The 7,564-nt window shown below is 46.7% G+C and overlaps 1 long non-coding RNA gene across 1 annotated transcript; it reads left to right on the top strand.

Moving 5' to 3' along the window:
• The first annotated feature begins 253 nt into the window (after window positions 1-253).
• On the top strand, window positions 254-7,540 carry LOC125941484 (uncharacterized). Its single transcript, XR_007464371.1, has 3 exons — window positions 254-1,196; window positions 3,199-3,413; window positions 6,797-7,540. It is a non-coding gene; the product is annotated as an uncharacterized LOC125941484 (long non-coding RNA).
• Window positions 7,541-7,564: the final 24 nt, after the last annotated feature.

The following is a 7,564-nucleotide window of genomic DNA, read 5'->3' as shown; positions in this document are numbered from 1 at the left end:
TGCTATCACTCGGAATCTTATTACGGTCCCATTACTTTAAAGCTCTTTGTGAAAACATTAGGACTTGGACTCGTTGTTAATAAAATACTGATGTAGAAATGTGCAGCAATGGACGAATACAAGCAAAGCACGCCAAAAAAGCGCCTTCTTTTGACAAATATAATTTAAGGATAGGAGAAATAGGAGCGCGCTTCCGTCGGGCGCGAGGCATCCGGGGGGGGGGGGGGGGGGGATTCCCATTCCGCGAGGGTGCCGTATCGAGAGCGCGATAAGCGACTTGGAAAAAGTGCGCGCCCATCGGACCTCATCCCCGAAGCGATCTGCGTTGTAGACAAAGTGCAATTAGAGCCGGTAACTTCGTGTGCGCTGTGCTTACGACGTTCGCGTTGACGCGAGAGACGGCACGAAGGTCAATTCGGTCGCTGCTGCCGCCGCGCCCCATCGCTCAAGCGTTTTGACAGCGAGTTTCCACGGTCGTTGAGCCAGATGTGTTCACGTTTACCTGTGCATGCGCTACTGTGCTCATTAATTTAGTTGGTAAGTGAATGTTTACAACTTTATATGGCCACGAAAACTACTATCCGTATAGTTCGTATTGCTGTCTACTAATTTGTTATCGCAAGCGATGCTTCATTGAGTCCGGTGCCGAGTCTCTCGAAATCTCGAGAAAGTGAAACTATCTCCGTAAGAGGTCAGCCCATAATACCCGCCTACGTTTGCTAAGCGACAACGGAAAAATAAATGCACACTACCAATGGCGGGCACAATTGGAGCTGATTGTCCTGACGTCTCATTTACTAGATAGCACCTGACGCAATCATATTCGAGGGAAGCGCCAATAGAAATGCCGATGTCTCTCTCCCGCACAAAAAGAAATTGTCGGATAATATTTTATACTTCTCGGAGTACTCAAGGCTGTTGATAAATTACAATTTTCATTAGATCATGGCGGCGTTTCACGGTGTCCAGAATAGAAATGCAAGGGTTCGTGTTTCCATCTCTATCACCGTGCTTCTCACGTAGGCGTGCGATGTCTTTTCTTTTTCAACGGTGCCGTGAACGAACGGCACGAGATCGACCTGGTCGTGTTGCGCACCCATCTGCCAAGCAGAGACGATGCTGGCCTTTCGTGCGTCGTCACCAGGACCAGCGTGGGAGGCAGCACGGTGGCCGATTATACTAGCCAGACCAGCAAGGTGAGCGCATTGAAGGCGCGACTTATTTCTTCTTACTATTTCCGTTGTCTTTCGCTCTGCAGAGGTAATTGTGTAAAAACAATTTCATGCTCTCTAAACTTGAGTACGCCAACGTTTCTTATAACTATTAGCTATCAAGCGTGAACAAGACGGTGTGATAGCGATTTAGCGCAGCCACAATTATCCTACCTGACTAATGTCACCGCGAGAAATGCAACTTGGAACTTATCCAGTGAAGGATCGCACGAGGAACACGTTATGAATAAAAATAGCAGCCGTGAAATCATCTGTGTTCAGATTATGCCCGCGAATTCGAGGCAGCTTTCAAACAAACTTTCGGTTATCATGGATGATTCGTGGGCGCTGATTCAATGGCTACATTTTTCACTCCAGCATACCAGCACTGAAATCTGTCTTCTCGACGTACTTCGCTTTCTTGCCGTATAATTGGTGCTAAAAATTTGTCCGCAGTATACCCACTATGGCGTCCCTGATATTCCAGGAGTGGCTTTGGAATATTATACCCCATAATTTTAGGCTGCACCAAAAATGAAACACGTTACGGTTTTCTATGCTTCTTCTATGCATCTTATGCTCGGGGCTATTTCACTCCCTCCCTCCGCCGTGCGGCGTCCACACCCCTACTGCGCTTGCGCATCCTCCTCCTCTCCTCTCCTTGTCTCATCTCTCGGCATTTCTCCTCTCCGACGCTCCTCTCCTCTCCGGATTGCGCAACGAATGGCAACACCTGCGGCTCCGCGCGCGATAATGCGAAGCAGATTAGGGGCGCGATCTTGTACGCGTTCCAAAATGGAACGGAGGCGTTCCGTTCCATCGAGCCGCACACGATTGGTCAATTTGAACCGCGACGTTCAAATTGACCAATCGTGTGCGGCTCGATGGAACGGAACGCCTCCGTTCCATTTTGGAACGCGTACAAGATCGCGCCCTAGGTTAGAGACGCGACGGTAGGCGCCCCAGAGGCACCGGCAACAGTCACCAACGCCGCGCGCGTTCGGTGCGAACGCGGGCAAAACGCCGACGGCGTCGACAACAGTTCTGCGCGTTGCTGGTGCAGCTGCATGTACAAGTTTATACAGCTCATACAACTACCTTGAGTCGGCCCCATGGCTGCTTCGCATACTACTCAGGGTTCCCCTACAGGAAGATGGTGTCATTTTATTCTCTCTGCCTAGGTAATTGTCTATAAAACGATTTAACGCACACTAAACTGTACGAAGTAAGGTTATCCGTTTTCCGACCAACCGCATAGACTGTTGTACACATTCGCTTGCTAACTAAATGAACAACACATTGTCAGGCGCGTACGCGCAACCACTAACACATATCACTCGATGGCCGCGGACACTCGTTGTTGTACCTTCTAATTATTGTACTTGGCATTCCTTCTGAGCTTCACTCAATTTGCCTGTCTATTGGTTTGTTTGTTTTCCGTAGCTAACCTGTTCCACGCCAACTTATGTAACGGTGTAGATCGTGGTCTGATAGGTATAACATCGGGTTGCTGTGCTGAGGGAAGAGTGTTCGCAACGAACCTTCGGACCAACTTGGGTCACTGTTCATGGGATGGTACGTATCGCTCATCCGTTAACTTCTTTCACGGCATTCTGGGTCACTGTGTATTTGCCGCTCAGGAGTGAACCTCTTTTACACCAATGTTGGTCTCTGGTGAAGTGTCATTACCCGCCGCAGTGGCGTGGTCTGTTTGGTATTTCGCCACTAAGCCCGAAGATGTGGCATCAAATCCCGGCTGTTGTGGCCGCATTTCGATGGCGCGAAATGCAAGAACGCCCGTGTAGCGTGGATCGGGTGCACGTCAAAGAACCCCTGGTGGTCAAAATTATTCCGGAGTCCTCCACCACGGGGTGTCTCGTAATCCTATCGCTTTTTGGAAAGACCAACCGTTTTCTCTCTTATGTGCTATTGGGTACGCACTGCCCTCGAGTCAATATCATTGACGCAAACTTGGGCCCGGTTCCAGTTGCCCGGTGTCTACCTGCCTGCACTGCGGAACTGGTGGTCAGGCCTTCTGGCAGGATGGAAACTGGCAGCCCGCCCTGCAGATGACGGGGCCAGCTTTTCTTGCAGCCTGGTGTCTGATGCCGGCTTTGCTGACCTGGTGGCCAGCTGTTCTTGTGGCCTCCTCGGCTGCTGATCAGAAGATCGAACATGCGTTAAGTGTCACAGTGGTAAAAGGTTTATTTCTCTACCCATTTCTTGATCAAAAAGATAATTTGGCAGTGTTGGCTGAAATATACAAAATCAGCGTCTGTGTTAACTTCGTTTTCGTCGCGCTGTGAATTCGACCATTTCCTTATATTGAAAAATTGTCTTCGCTGCAATAACGGGTGATGAAGCCTAAATCGATATCGCGGATTACTTCCTATTTGGCTGTCATTTTGCCATTGATGGTGCATGTGGTTGCGGGAAAGAGTATTCACCTGCTTTTGTGAATCGCTTTAGCCTATAACGTCCCAACGCAACTCGGGCAGCTTTTCTGAAGACACCACGAAGTGGCTTGGATGAATGATGGCAGCTCGTCTGTGCAGGCCATTCTCATTGCTTTTGGTTCAAGCCACGCGGCGACTAACAGCTGGGCCAAGTTCCAATTCCTAGCATACGATATGAGCAAAATCATTGCGAATGTTTTGAATGACGCTCAATCAACTTTTGGCGTAGCAGCCACGTGGAGTGCCGTCTGCTGCTTTCTGGTGTAACCGCTTTCTCTTTCGTGCTCGTGAGGTAGGCGTATCTGCGGTTAGACAAATGTACTACAGCAGCCTGTGCAGCGCAGGAGGTTCTTGAAATTGATGTCGTGTAGTTCGACTTTCCGATAGTATTCAAGAAATACTGCGGGCAGGTTTACATGTGCTGAGGTTTCAGCTTTGTTATGATAGCTTTTGTCGTGGCAGCATCAATGGAGAATAATGCTGATCCAACGCACTTGTAATAGTTTATTTGAAGGGAAACCTTTTAAGTAAATGCTATGCAGCCAATGGCAGCGCGTACAATTGTTTGATTACATCCTTTGCAACGAGTACATTTCTACACTGTATATGTTCAGCCTTCGCCACGCATGATATTTAGATTTGTGCTTACACCGTTCAGAAGCTATTCTGAAATGCAAACACCAAGTCAGGCGGATGCCCATTGTGAGAACGTCTTCGTATCGATGTTCACGAAGACGAAAGGCGACGTGTGATGCTTGTCGAGAGAAGAGAGAAGCTGATAAGTGTGTTAATGTACAGATATGTCGCTCACATTTCTATCCACATGTATTCGGGACATATTCTAATTCTAAGCTTAGCATGCACGGTCACAAGTGTACCCTCTGATGCGGCGGCTACCTGCTTTTGTCCCTTGGTTTCTCGAGAGCGATTGTATCATTATGCAAAAGAACTTCTTCGGTGTAGGTCAACGCGCCTGGTTAAAATGAGAAAGAATCGCGTCTGCCTTGGCCATGATGCATTATTACCGAGACTAGTGTATCGTATAACGGCCAATTTCTACCCGTGCCTTTCTTTAGCTTTTATTTTTAATGTTGTGTGGCCGAACCTAGAAAGCTTGGTTTGTGTGCAATACGCACCTTCTCTTCTTTTGCTTCGGTTTGTAGCATTCGGGGAACCTGTTTTCACTTCTATTATCCCATCGAACCTTAAGAGGTAATTGTGGCCAGTTATTTTGTTATATATTGACGACGACGACGATGATCATAATGATATTAAACGACAACAATACCCTGAAGGACAACAATATTACGAGACAACGACGTTGACATGGGGACGTGATGATGACTGTGTGCGTCATCAACATGGCGCGACTGCTCAACTGCTGTGGAAGGAAAAAGTGACTATAAAAGTGTGCAGCGCGTACGTAGTCATTGACGATGACGCTTAATAAACGGTGGTTGAAAAGCAGCAGCGTACTTTGATGTTTGTGGTTGAAAACTTCTAGAGAATAGCTTTCTTTCCTCTTTCGCCCGTTTTCGTGCTTGGTAGGTGGTCCGATTCGGCAAGGAAACCTTCGTTCGTTAGTTTCTTAGTTATTTCGTTGGTTAATTCTTACTGTCGCTAGCTCGTTCGTTCGTTCGTTCGTTCGTTCGTTCGTGCGTTCGTGCGTTCGTGCGTTCGTGCGTTCGTTCGTTCGTGCGTTCGTGCGTTCGTGCGTTCGTGCGTTCGTTCGTTCGTTCGTTCGTTCGTTCGTTTGTTCGTTCGTTCATTAGTTTGCTCGTTCAATCGTTGGTTCAGTGATTGGTTGGTGCGTTCCTTCGTTCGTTCTATAGTTTGACCGTTCGTTCGTTTGGTCGTTTGTGCTATTGGCTTACATTGGAAATCATCATCGATGTTTTCTCCAATTTTTTTCCTGCCACAGCACTTAAGTAGTCATGCCTCCGACGTCACAGTCATCATGACACAGTCCTCGTATCGCCGGCGTCTTGCAATATTGTGGTTGAAACCAAGAAAATGTAAGAGTGGGTTTGAAGATTAATATGCAGAAGACAAAAGTAATGTTCAATAGCCTGGCAAGAGAGCAAGAATTCATGACCGCCTGTCAGCATCTAGAGTAGGTGCAGGAATTCAATTACTCACAGGAGACCTGATCATGAGAAGGAAATTTACAGAAGAATAAACATGGGTTGGAGTGTATAAGACAGGCGTTACCAAATCCCGACTGGGAGCTTACCACAGTCGTTGAAAAGTGCACTATCATTGCATTCGACCGGTGCCAACATATGGGGCACAAACGTGTGGGTTAACAAGAAGCAGGCCATGTAATCGTTAGGGTAGATAAGCGGTGGACATTTATAGTTACAGAATGGGTGCCGAGGGAAGGGAAACTCACGGCAGAGATAATTGGATATGGCAGGTTGAAACGTTTGTCCTACAGTGGTCTTAAAAAATAAGTTGATATATATACCACGTCTCGCGAAACCGTATCTAAGCTTACGTTTGTGTTTCGAGTACAAGTACCAGCAAACGGGCTATTATAACCCCTCTATGCGGACCGGCAAAGTAGTGCCAGTGCGTACATGTCTAGCGTAAAAAAAAAAAATTCTACATAATACCTTAACATGTAACTCTGCACATAAGTATATCTTTGGTACACAGACGGATCCTAATGAATTAGTGAATTACAATTAATTGATTTCCATAGAAATTGCCATTTCGTACGTACCACTGGGCGTGAGGCAATTCTTGGCCAATCATTCAGAATGGGTATCTGCCACTGTGACGTAAGAAGTACAGAATCCTAAATGTGTCTAGACTTGTCACATACTTCTTTGTGCATGCACCTCTTATTTCCATTCTTTTGTCGACAAGTATCATGAGTCGCGTTTGTCATTGTGACATCGCTGCGTGGATGTCTGGCAGTGCGTATGCCCGATTTGGTGTTTGAATTTTGCGACAAGAGACCAGAAATGTAATCTTTGTGGCAAGCATATTATGGGATTACACGATGCGCAGGATGGAAGTAAACGTAATTGTACGCATCACTGTTATGTTACACAGGATTTGATTACACGCTTGCTTCATATAAATTCCAACGTATGCTTGGGATCTGTTTAATTTTGCTTTCAGGTGACATGCATCAACCATTCCGAAGTGATAATTTGGACCAACTGGCACATTGCTGGCAGTACAACAGGGTGAAGATGGGGGAAACACAAACTCTACTCCGGACCATCTATTGAGATTTCGTGCGTTATTACTTTTCATATGCCCTGTTTCTTATTTGTAAGCCAATTATGCATACGCTGCATTGTTTTGGACAAAACCATATGCAGCGTATATGTATGCAAAATGTATGCAATATGCAACCATATGTATACGACCGAGAGCATTTCTGGCGCTCTGTAAAGCTCGCTCTTCGCGTAGTGAGAAGAGCGCTGTGGGCCGTATTGTTCATTGAGTCGGGTGCCGAGTCTCGCGAAATCTCGAGAAAGAGAAATTATTGTAAGTGATCGCCCCAGAATACGTGCTTATGCTAAACGACGAAAACAGAAAAATAAAGGCATACTACCAATGGCGGTCACAAGCCAGGCTGGTTGTCCTGTCGTTGCATTTACTAGATTGCACCTGACGCCATAATATCCGAGGGAAGCGCCCATAGAAGTGTCGATGTCTTCCTCTCGCGAACAAAACGGCGCCGGATGTCATAATGAGTTATACTTCTTGAAGGGCTCAACACTGTTGATAAACTATAATTTACGATAAATCATGGCAGCCTTTAAGGGTGTCCAGAATAGAACTCCAAGGTTTCGCGTCCCCATGTCTTTCAGCGTGCTTCTCACGTACACGTGCGATGTCTTTTCTTTTTCAACGGTACCATGAAAGAAAACGGCGCGA

This window comes from Dermacentor silvarum, chromosome 11, assembly GCF_013339745.2.
Source record: "Dermacentor silvarum isolate Dsil-2018 chromosome 11, BIME_Dsil_1.4, whole genome shotgun sequence".
Taxonomy (NCBI): Eukaryota; Metazoa; Arthropoda; class Arachnida; order Ixodida; family Ixodidae; genus Dermacentor; species Dermacentor silvarum.
This window is presented reverse-complemented; position numbering and strand designations above follow the sequence as displayed.